Raw genomic sequence first — 11,450 nt, forward strand, 5'->3', positions numbered from 1 at the left:
GGGGGGGGGGGGGGGGGGGGGGGGGGGGGGTCTGTTGTTTTTTAGCTTGTATCTTCTAATTCAATTCTAAATAAGTGATGCTGGTGGAACAGCTCACTGATATTAACTATAATGACTGAGGACTATGAAATATGAATCTAATGTTTTAAACTATTGACAGTTTGTTACAGCTGCAGTGGAGTCCCAAAGTCATGTGACTGTATGTGTGACGTGGGGCAGAGAGTGTAATACGACAGTGAGGGTCAAGGGAACAAGGAAGAGCAGAGCTGATCAGACTGAACAATGCTATGGCCACAAGTGTTACATTAAAAAATACTATATTATCATATAAGACACTGTGTCTGTGTTTGGGAAGAGAAGATCTTCATGTGTGGACACTGCAGGTGGAGGTGGTGCAGGGCCTCCATCATCGCTGCAAGAGGTTGTAGGTGTCCCCAAAGATCCAGACCTTGGCTGGATGGAAGAAAAAATTATAATAGAGAGAGAAATCATATAATTTATCATATTGTAGAGTATAGAGAAAAAGACTAAAGAAACAACACTCTGATTAGATGATAAGAGATATCTGAAAATACATTATTCCCTCAGCTTAGTTGTAATAAACAGTCAGCTGAACCGTTTTACATGAAATAACAATAGAATAGAAACTAATACTGAGTTTGGAGTCATTGTGCAGGTGCACATGTCATGATGGTTCTCAGCTCTGTCATGTTCTTTATTCTGACAGAGACAGAATCATTCCAGCAGATGTTTTGACTCCTGTCATCAATAATGAAATGAACTAGAGCTGAAAACTATCCGACTGACACTGAACCAAACTTAATATGAACAAACACGACACACACGACACGACAGTTCACTGTAATAACGGGATCGTTTAGTGACCGTGACTTACCGACACTGACCCGCTGTCTCTGTTAACACTAAGGTCGGTGACGTCACCTTCGCTTTGCGGAACTCATTTTAAAACACGTTATAACATGTTTTCCTTCGGTCTGTGGTTTTAATACAAGCGGTTACACCTCACAGTTATCTTACACACAGTAACTTCAGCTAATATTACAAGCTTTCTCCTCATATATGTGATATTTACCAAATGTGGACATGTATGCAATTAGCTACTAAGATTATTTTAACACCAAGATATAAAGTTTACCTCGAATTATGAATGCTAACTGTGTTAGCAGTGACTTTGTATCCTGGAGCCTGCTGTGGTCAGGTAGCAGGTGTAGGCGGCCGTGCATATCAAAGATCCTCTATAGAGAAGATGCCGCACTACAGGCAGCGCCAATGGTATGAAATGAGACAGTTCCGGTCTCCTAAGTGGATGTTGTCCCTCAACCCCTCCCTCAAGTGAAGGCAACTGGCATGAAATGTGACAGTAGTAGTAGTCTATACCTGTCTAGACTTAACTCTGCATCCTTTAGGAAAGAAAAGACTCTACAGTTGTTCTTGTTATTACAGCTTGTTGCTGCACAAAGCTCGGGCATTTGTAACACTAACTGATGGATTACTTGTCCCTGTTGGAGCAGAGAAGAGGAGCCTCGACTCCACGGCTTCTCCTATTGGTGCAGCAATGATCCTGCGAGTCCTCACCACAGCTGCAGACGTTTAATCATTCAGAGGAAGAGCTTAAGAGCCCGGCCCTTACATCATTAGGGGCGGCTGACATGATAGGCAGCTCGCCTCTGTATCTGCTTTGTGAACATTTGTGTGTAATTTGTGATTCGGTTTGAGATGCTGGTAATGATTGTTGGGGACTGAGCTAGGTTTAAAATTCTGATTGTGCATCACACCCTCAGAAAAAGACTGTTGGACACATTAGGAACAGGGGTGCTGCTTCTTGTGTTTTTGGGTTGTTTAGAATCGCAGTGTTAGGCTCTTTGTTGGCTCCTGTTCCCCTACTTCAGTTATCCTCTTGCCTTGTTTGTATTTTATTTTATTTATTTTACTTAATTACGCTCCTGGTTACACAATAAATTAAATCAGTAAATGTGATTTACCAATAACACCTGGTTTTATGTTGCTTCCCTTTTTCCCCTAGCTGGGTCGTAACATAAAGACAAGACTGCCAACATACAGTGACTGGGAGCACAGTGCCATGACCTCCATATAACGACACAAGAAAAACCAACATGGCTGTGGTGAACTGAAACCTGGCTCTGTGAGCAGTCCATGGTCAGTAAGTGAAGTACTCAGTGAGTAAAATTTCCTGGGCTGTTGTATCTTCTTTGCTTGCAGATAATCAACTGCCTGGTACTGGACGTATGTCTCACAGTGTTGGAGGTTTTACTTTCTCAGCAAAGTGGTTCTACAAAGGGTTTATATCTTGATACTTCATGTGAACAATGCAACATCTACTGGCCTGAATGCAAAGTGGGCAAGTACAGCATTTGTACATCACAAATTGAATGTAAGTATAAGGGAAAGCATGATTGTATTTCTAATCCAAGCATAGATTTATATACTACAAAAGCAAATAAAACAAATGTTTTGTATGTGTCAATATCAGTGAAGTTAAGCTCAATGTCTTTGTTTTAACTTGGTGTCAAAACTATAAGTTATTTTGCAATGTGTGCAAAGAACATGTAGCTTTACTTTTAAATGTCAGCTCCGGTGGTTGTGCTGTAAAGGTGCAATATAAGATGTGGCCAGAACTTTAGTTTAAAATGTTCATAATGAATTAACACCATCAACAGTGTGTGACGCAGCCACAGTGACGATGTCATGATCAAGATCTCCATCTGTTGTATTTCAGAGTTATCTACTGAAGTGCGCATGCGCACCAGCCAGCCCGACCTGTCCTGTGATGTAATACCACTTTGTGCCACTAGACGCTGTGTGAGTCAGCGGCGCGTCAAGTCTGCTCTCAGTCCCACGAAGAAGAACAACTTCCGGCAGCGCTTGAAGTTAGCATAACAAAAACACAGGAATGGCTAAACTTGCTAAAAGGCGATATTCATCTGTATCCCAAAGAGCCGCTACCGACAAGAAACCACGTTCAACGGCCAAGAAAAGAAGCAACACGAGTAACGAGTTACGATGTCAATGTGGGTTTCCACCGCTGGAGAAGCTCCTGAGGGTAAAGAGATGCGGTTTGATGCCGAGCTTGCAACTTTCCAGTTAGCTTGGTGAGTAGCATTGATGTTAGCTCTTTAGCTAAAAGTATTGTAGCGATCAGAGGGGGGAGTGTTCACTCTGATTGGAACAGTTTGAGCTGGTTAGCGCAAAGGCTCATGGGACTGTTAATGTTTGCAATGAAAGCCATGTTTTAGTGATGTTGTGTGCATGTTTAATTGTGTTATGTGAGTTTCCAGGTTATATGGCTTTGCATAGTGTTAAGTTTGATGTTAACTTTAATTATCAGTGTAGCCACCACGACTGAGTTTCCTGGTGTGTTTAATTACCTCTGGCCAGTATTCATGTATAGAGTGGTTGACTCTGATGTTAATAAATAGCACCTCCTGTAGTCGTGCGGTGTAAGGGACACAGGAGTTGTACAAAGCAGAAATCTGTCTCAGTTTACCTTCTTCCACGTGAGCTCGCCACAGTATAATCGGTACAACGACTGACAAACTGTACCGACAAACATTTCAGGTGGTGATATTGACGTTGTGGACAGACGTTTTAGCGGTTACTATGATTGTGTCTGTTGCTCTCTGCTGTTGTGCAGCTAGTGACGTCAGTAACTTTAGGCTCATTTTGTAACTGACTGTAACGTGAGATTGTATGGACCCAGTAGACCGAGTGAATACACGTCGATCGGTTCACCATGTTGTAACCACTTTACATTACTGTTACATCAGCCATGATTGAAAGTGAACTAGGTCTTTACATTTCTCAGGAGATTTCAGCATCCCTCTGTCTTCATCAGGACCTGAGCCAGTACAGGTGTAATACCGCCTCCACCTGTCTCACCAGCGGCAGAGAGTCCAGACAGTGTCTAGGTGAGTAACATGCTGTCATTCACTTTATAAAAGTAAGACTTGCCTATACCACTGATTAAATCAGACCCACAGTATATACATGTTCATACTGCTGATTCTTAAAGAATATACCACTGCCTATATTGGTTATGTATTTTACAGTATATCCATATGTGTACCACTGAATTTGTTGTTGTAGTGTGTGTACATTGAATTCTTACCATACCTCTAGTTGTTTACCCTTCATTTCCTTGCATTTACATTTCATAATATTCCTACTGTATTTATTTTTGCTTATTCATATCTATCTTCACAATTTAATATACACACACAACAGATCTAACATGTTTGAATATAAAGAACTTGTATAATCTAAACTAATTGTCCTATCACATGTTTGTCTGTATCAGGTCCAGAAGTCCAGTCTACTCACCAACAATGATGGACCAGCACCTGCCTTTTCTTCTGCATCTGGCCTCATTAATCATCAACCACATTACATCAACACCTTGAGGTATTATCCCTGCACATGACAGATATTGTCTATACTGTGATCTTTTGCACATCCCCTAATCAATACCTTTTGCACATCTTGCCCAGCAGGAGTTTTATCACTCTAAAACACTTTTGTACATAGTTGTGGTATGTTCATTGTTTAATTTGACCGAAGTGTTTGTTTTTTTTTCTCCCCCTATGAATACATTAATTGGATACTACACCAAGCCATATATCTTGTAAGTGAAAACGTACCTGGCAATAAACCTTATTTCCTGTGTCTGCCTTTGTGATGTCGTCATCCCGTCCTCATGCTGCTATATCCTGCCAAGGACCACCTATGTGTCCTGCAGTATGCCCTTGCCTTCATAAATCTACAAGTGTATGACACTGAGGTTACAAATAGAATTTAGATCCTGTTTTCACACCTGCATTTAAATTCTACTTGTAACCTCAGTGTCACACACTTGCAGGAATTCTGAGCACCAGGTTTTACAGTTTTGTGCTTTGTATGTGTACACAGATGTTGACAGAAGCTCTTCCTCTTTCAGTGTCTTTGTGTTGCCTCACCACTAATGTGTTTTTTAGGAAGGAATCTCTTCTACAAATTTTTCACATGTACATTTATCATTTGTTCAGATTTATTCATAGTCTTGTTTTTATTACAGTATATACAAAATGAGGTTTAAGTGGATGATTGATAAATCTTTTATCTTCTGAAGTCCTTAGACTGCCTCAAACATTTCATAGTCAAAAGAGGAGCTGCTTGACAGGTCCTTATTTTTCCTTTTGTTTTCACAGGGACGGCAGAACCACACCTTGCCCAGCAAGAAATGGTAAGTCATGCACATTACTCGACCCCATACATATAGGGTCAAAATGACTGAGCTAGTTAACCTGTAAAATGAATCTGCATGACAAATTCAAGTTTCTGCATGTGTAGAAGAGATTTGTATTAAAGTCTGAATATGAATCCTGATCAATGGTGAAGTTAAACATAATGTAATTGCATTTCCGCACAGATCATAGTCTAACTTTTAAGATGAGTTAAATGATATTCTATTTATTACATTTAAGTTGTCGTCATATCGAATGCATCAGAAAACAATGTGGATGTGATTAATATTTGGCTTGAATATTTCAATTAAAATACTTGTTTGGAAACTTGTTGTGTTTGATTTGTTGTGGATTGTGTGATGGAGTAATGAGGAACTACTCAGTAACAACTGTTTATCAATTCCCTGACCAAAGCTCTACAAATGGTAAACTACCAGTTAAACCACAACCATGTAATGTTTAACATAGCCTGCTTTATGTTGACAGATGTGTATTAGTTAGCAGATGTTTTTTTAAAAACTAGCATGCTAGATTTAGCAGCTAGTAATAGCATTAGCTTTTTTTTTGCTCCTTTATTGGTGGGACAAACAGAACTGAAGGGGTGGGGGGGCTAGCATGCTAGCATTAGCAGCTAGTATTAGCATTAGCTTTTCTTTTTTTCTTTATGGGTGAAAAAATAGACAAACAGAACAGAGGGGGCGGGGGGGCTAGCTTGCTAGCATTTGCATCAGCACTGATCATCAGGATTAGCTTCTTTTCTACAATAATGACATGCTAACAAGGATATACCATGATAATGGCGGCAATGTACGTGTGTGTGTGTAAAGCATATAGACACCACCCACCCCCCATTTTCATTTGCTCTAGCATTAGCAGCTGCCTTGCTGGAATTTTTTATTGATGACTGAATTTGACAAGTGGGGGGGGCTAGTTTGCTATCATTAGCAGTAGCTTTTTTTTTTCTTTCTTTTTTTTATTGGTGAAAAAAGCAGGGACAAATAGGTGACACAGAGGGGGGTAGCTTGCTAGCATTTTCATTAGCAACTAGCTTGCTGTTTTTTTTTATTTTTTATTTTTTTATAAACCTTTATTGGTGAGAAACAGGGACAAACACAACATAGGGGTTGGGGGGGCTAGCATTAGCATTAGCTTTTCTTTTTTCTGTATACTAAATTCACACACAAATATTAACATTAACATTTGAAACCGCTCTCTGTCTCTCTCTCGGTGACAAAGAAGCTGCTGCTGCTGCTTCTGAAACGGTTGCCTGGGTTACCAATCTTGGTGTGTTGGCTTTCCAGGATGGTGGCTGGATTGATGACGCCGCATCTTAGAGGTGGACCCCCGGAGGTGCTCGTTGTCACATTGAGCCATAGCGGTCCTCACTGGAGGGGAAGCACAGGATGCTTGGCCTGACTGTTGCCAAGGTGATCCAGAGGATCTCCTGGGAGGAGTGGAGGCTCCACTGTTGGAGGATGACACATGGGGCGGAGGAGACGCTCCTCCTCATCCAGGATCTCCACGTCACCCTGGACGTCTCTTTGCTGGATTCTCTCTGCAGGACATATGGAGACACAGAGGACCCAGCAGGTGCAGCTGTACAGAGACTGGTAGACTGACAAAGGGCGGGGTCAGCCTTCTGGTTTCCACCAGTTCATCCCAGGTACATGTGTGTGTGTCTCATAGCTTGTGATTTAAGTATGTTGTGTATTATCGTTTCATGCAAACATAAAATTCATTTTTGATCCAAAACCTTTTTCCTCAAGCCAGTGCCAAGTACTTCCAAGCTCCTGACAACACCTGCCTGACTGAGTTGTCTTCCCTCCCAGAGACCAGGAGAGGCAGCCCAGGTGACAGTTCAAGGCAGCGACGGGGAAGAACACCTCCTGTCCTGTGAAGGAGAGTCTCCAGAGGTGAGATTCACTTCAGATATCACTGTTTCCTCTAATGAATATCAGATCTATATTTACACACACTGCTCTCTGATTATCTTTCAGCTGTCTTCTTGGACTGAACTCGGGCTCTGCAAACTGGGCCGGTTTTAGCTGATGGAATCTGGTGGCCACAGCAAATTAATTGGTCATTGTCAAATTTGTTCTGTTTTCTTTTATGGTACATGGTGCACAAACACACAGACTAGTGAAGTCCAGGCAGGAAGACAACAGCAAGAAGCGCCTGAGTTCAGTTTCAACCCTGGTTCTTTCTTGCAGTGTTGCATGTTCTCCTTGTGTTTCCTCCAGGGACTCTGATTACTACAACAAAGACATGACATTTAATTAACTGAGGACTCTAAATTGTTCATAGGTTTGAGTGTGTGTGTGTGTGTGTGTGATTGTTTGTTGTTGTTGTTGTGCGATAAACCATTTTCCTGCTTTCCTTCCAGTGCATGCTGGGATACATTCCAGTACTTCAAACTTTTTTTGTTTTAAGTTTGATGTGATGGAAAACAGTTTGCTACATTTCATCCAGAATTACAAAGTTTGAATGTAGAAGTCACATTAATACAGAGAAAATCTTTAAATTAGTATGGACATTAACCTTTATAATAACAAGCTACATTTTTAATTACAGATAATTACTGTCATTTTACATAGATTTGTATGTAATTCAAGAGAGCAGAAAAATACTGTATAAATAAAACAAATTGTCTTTACAAAAATGGGAAACAAATGTAATTCATTGTTATTGGCATAATGCTTAAAATAGAAGTTTGGCTGTTAATTTACAGATAATTTCTATAATTTTACAGACTTTAGTACACAATTTATTAAAAAAAAAAAAACAAAAAAAAAACAGGAAATTACTGTTAGAAAACTTAAGAATTATTTTCTGTAAAATTAAGAATTTTTTTTTATTTTATTTTTTTTATTTTTTTTTTTTTAACTGTATTAGAAACTGAAAATCCAGTGCAACAATAAGAAGCTTTAAAGAAAATCGTATTCTTTTATCATGTGGAATGAAATGGATGACCAAACCTAAATGATTCACTCACACTGTCAGTGCTGCCATAACAGAATTTAATGTTTTATTTTTACTTCCTGTTTGGTTCCTGGATCGCACAGAGAGGAGAGGACTGTCTTCAGACACAGATCAGTTCCTCTGGAGACCGGAGCCTCAGAACAGACGAGGCCTTTCCTCCTTTGAAGTGATAATGTGCTGTTTGGGTTTAAAATGCTTTGGCTCTGCACTTCTGCAACATTATACCGTTTAAATGTGGCTTCGATACTAAATAAAACATATTAAGAATTCCATATTTCAGTTAAAAGAAATCCATAGATCGTAATTTCCTGACGCTAAAAATAAGAGGTCTTAGTTTACAAAAATGAAAAGTCCAAGTGAGACATCCTGATGTTGGAGTTCATTGTATTTCTAAACACTGTCTCATCTACAGAGAGACGTTCTGCTGCAGGCTCTTTTAACTCCACGCTCACTTATATTCTTTATTTCTTCTTCAGATCCAATTAATATCTGCTGCTGCAGATGACTAAGACTTTTCCTCACAGGGATCATTAAAGTTTCACATGATCTTTTCTCATCTTCAGAGGAATAGAAGCCACATGCACAAGGGAAAAGCACAATAATCCAATTTATTTTATTTATTTATTTATTTTTTTGAGAGGATCAGTGCAGATGAATCAAACACCATTATTGGCCAGAATTAGCCAATAAAAATTTAAAATCAAATGCAGTGATCAGAAGAAACGTGTTCTTTACATCCTCCAGCTTTTTACAATGAAGATATTTTTCCTTCAACATCTCTCACTAAAAATCAATTTAGTTGCAGTTCTTTGGGCTTTCGATCATATTAAATGATCTTCATCAGCAGATGAGGTAACAGACTCATGGAGGTCCTTCATCTGGATCATTTGATGCAACACAATCACTTGTTTAGTATCATCAACAACATAATTACTACATACGACCTTCATTACAAGCTTAATGAAAGTCCAGTACCGTCATTACACGTGAACGTCGAATTCAAAATTATTTGCAGCAAAATGTCTTTAAAGTATCAAAAGTAAAAGTTCTCATTGTGCGCAATAGTGTTTTTATCATATGTAGTATGTATTTATTGTATATATCATATCATGATGTTGTAGCTGTGTGTGTCAGTTGTAATGTGGAGGTGAAGCCACTAGATGGCAAAGTTTACACATTTAATACTAGAACCAGGAACACAGAGCAGAACCTGCTGTGCAGCTGGGTGGGATCTCACTGTTTCCTGAGATAATCATGAATGGGAGCGACGAGGCGGCTTCACACAAACGTTCATGGGTTTTGCCCCATTTTCCTGTTTTATCACAGCTGCAGCTACAACAGCTGATTTCCTGCCTCGAAGTCGTCAGTTTTCAAGCCTATAAATTATTTTAATGAAGACATTCATTCTTCTTTCTCTTCTTCAGGTTTTCTCAGCGTCTCCAATCTCCAGCTGCTGTTTTCTTTTCACTATAAAAGCCTCCTGTGCACTGATCACAGGGGAATCACATCTCTATCATTCAGCTTTCATTTTCCTGTCGCCTACATTGTCATAAAAGTCAGTTTTGTCTGTTTTTGTGTGTGAATAAAATGTAGCACAGTCCAGGATTAGACTTTTTCTATTTGTTACTGACACGGATGAATCACACACTTCCACATTCCCGAGCCTGAACGGCTCAAATTTTACACTTCACACTGACATGAAGTCAACTCGGTTTGGATCTGCAGGAAACCGCTCAGACTGGGTTCTAATAAAAGAACCTGCAGCTTGGTTCTCTCTCTCTCTCCCTCCCTCTCTCCCTCCCTCTCTCTCTCTCCGGCAGAGTGAAAACAGTCCTCCAGTTGCCGGTGACCCACTTGCCTCCAGCACCAGAGGAAGAGAACCGGAGGAGTAGGAGAAAAAGGGCGGGAGGAGGTAGAGGTGAAAACATGTGGGAGACTGCTATGATTAATGTGCTTTCAGAGATGGAGTGAGTGAAAGAGAGAACCAGCGAACGAGGGCACCTGTGATGTGTGATGGTGGAGGAGAGAGAGAGAGAGAGAGCGCTCAACAAATAAATGACCCCATCTTCATCTTGATGCATCGATGTGAAACACTGGAGCATGTCAGGAGAAATACTCCAGCAATTACTCCAGAAGGGGGGGGGGGGGGGGGGTTTGGTCAGTGAAACTGTGACAGTGACGATGATTAAACAACATGGCCGGGAAGAGGCAGAGGTCTGATCCAGGGAGGAAAGCCCGTCCCAGACTCTCTCTGACGCTGCTGGAAGAGCCAATGATTTTTCATCCCTCGGGGGGGGGGCACAAACGAGGGAGGGGGGCTGTTCAATCCTCGTGAATCTTAACACTCTGGTGCACCTCATCAAAAAACCCACAAACACCAGAACTCAGTGGAAGTATGGTGCTCCATAAGGGTCAGTCCTATGAGCTGTTTCTCATACGACCCTCCAGCAGGATGTTAATCTCCACCTGATGAATTGAAGTCAGATCTGAAAAGCTTTGAGAAACGCTGATCTCAGTCCAGTGTTCCTGCTCTTTCTTTTGTCTCTGTGTTTTGGTCTCCTGAAGTTCCGTCAAGGCGTTACTGAGATATCGTGTCCACGAGAATGGGACAGACGGACTACCTGAAAACAATATGGCTCGTCATTGGCAAATAGTTTCTGATGATGATGATGATGATGATGATGATAGTTCCACCTGTTGTTGTTGTTGTTGTTGTTGTCGTCTTGTCACCACGGTGGTCTGGGTTCTGGAGAGGTGGGGATCAAGCTGCCGACCCACGGTTCAGCAGCCAACCTGCTCCACCACCTGAGCCTTGGCCTCCCTCCACAGCGCCCCCTGTGGTGAGTTATAATAGATAATAAAACTCTTGTTTTCCTGTCACAGTCGGCAGTTCGATGATCACCACATGAACACTTACCTACAGTCTGATTCTCACACGTTTCCTCCAGCCGTCTTCAGTTCGGCCGACGTGGAGAACAGGTTTGTGGTCACTTGACAGTGATTTCTCAGGGATTATCAGCGTGTCAGCTGCCGGCCTGAAGGTTCAGATACCTGCTCACAGAGAGGTTACGTGTCCACGTCTGGTCTTTAGACTTTGTTTTAGTTGATATTGTGCAAACATGGTGCACATCGTTAAATTAATTGTGTTAAATGAAATTACAGCCAGCACAGAGAGTCAACACAGAGCAGGATGGGGGGGGGGGGGGGGGGGGG

The 11,450-nt window shown here is 41.1% G+C and overlaps 1 long non-coding RNA gene across 1 annotated transcript; it reads left to right on the top strand.

Moving 5' to 3' along the window:
- The first annotated feature begins 3,853 nt into the window (after positions 1 to 3,853).
- Positions 3,854 to 8,009, top strand: LOC147817620 (uncharacterized). Its single transcript, XR_015436214.1, has 6 exons — positions 3,854 to 3,947; positions 4,337 to 4,440; positions 5,223 to 5,257; positions 6,560 to 6,921; positions 7,025 to 7,171; positions 7,256 to 8,009. It is a non-coding gene; the product is annotated as an uncharacterized LOC147817620 (long non-coding RNA).
- The last annotated feature ends 3,441 nt before the right edge of the window (positions 8,010 to 11,450 follow it).

Source organism: Seriola lalandi, unplaced genomic scaffold (genome assembly GCF_002814215.2).
Source record: "Seriola lalandi dorsalis isolate HSWRI2012SDOR001 ecotype SW California unplaced genomic scaffold, Sedor1 jcf7180002054929, whole genome shotgun sequence".
In the NCBI taxonomy this organism is placed as follows: Eukaryota; Metazoa; Chordata; class Actinopteri; order Carangiformes; family Carangidae; genus Seriola; species Seriola lalandi.